The following is a 1,086-nucleotide window of genomic DNA, read 5'->3' as shown; positions in this document are numbered from 1 at the left end:
TCAGGGGAGGGGACTGGGATGTCCCAAGTACAGAGGTATGTCACTCCATTTGCAACACTAGCCCACTCCTCCATCACCTCTGCATTGCTTGCTTTTATTTATCCGTTTCCTTGAGACAGGCTCTCCCCATGGCTTCGAACTCGAGACCTTACCTCAACATCCAAGGTGTCGCTCTGGGCCTCTAGCTTAGTATATTTTGAAAAAGCCAGAGGCAGAAGTACAGGCCTGTAATCTCAGCACTCGGGGGACTGCTGAAGGATGCGCTTCAGCCCCTAACAGCCTAAGTGACCTAGCCTCAACTCTTCCGGCCACTCACCCCTCCTAAATACACGCGACACCCACTGAACCAGCACAAGGCAGATGTGCTGTGTGGAAGCACGGGGGTCCACAGGACCCTGGAGGGGATGGAATACCGCTTCATTTAGTTTCTGTTCGTTGTAATAGCCCTGGCTGTCCTAGACTCACTTTGTAGACCAGGCTGACTTGGAACTCAGAACAATCCACCTGCCTCTGCCACCCAAGTGCTGGGATTAAAGGCGTGCACCACCACTGTCCAGCTTTGTTTTACTTGAAGCTGGCCTTGAATGTGCTAGGTGGCCCCCCACCCCCACCCCCGTGTCTGTTGTCTTTTTCTCCAGAAGGGTCTCACTAGCCTGGGTGGGAACTTGGTATGTAGACTGGTCTAGCCTCAAACTTACCCCCCTTGCCCCTCCTTCCCAGGTTCTCGGACTAAACGGTGTGCGCTACCACTCACCTCTTGGGTTCTGGAGTCAGTTGCTGCCTCACTGGCCCTGAATTTGCGATCCTCTTGCCTCAGACTCCCAGGTTCTGGAATCACAAGTGTAAAACCACCATCCTCCCTCCAGCCCCATGGTGCTGGGAAATCAAACCTAAATCCTCCCACTCGCTAGACAAGTGCTCTACCACGGAGCTACGCCCCCGCCTTTGATTTTTATGTATTGTCTTAGCCCACACTACCACCCAGCCTCAATCCTGAGTGAGGGCGGAAGACACCCACGTCCAATCAAACGTTCAAAAACAAAGCAGTTAAACTCTCTTAAATGAAGAAGCTAGGCAGCGCTGACA

The sequence above is a fragment of the Acomys minous genome (genome assembly GCF_964271855.1).
Source record: "Acomys minous genome assembly, chromosome: 16".
Lineage (NCBI taxonomy): Eukaryota > Metazoa > Chordata > Mammalia > Rodentia > Muridae > Acomys > Acomys minous.
Note: the sequence above shows the minus strand (reverse complement) of the source record.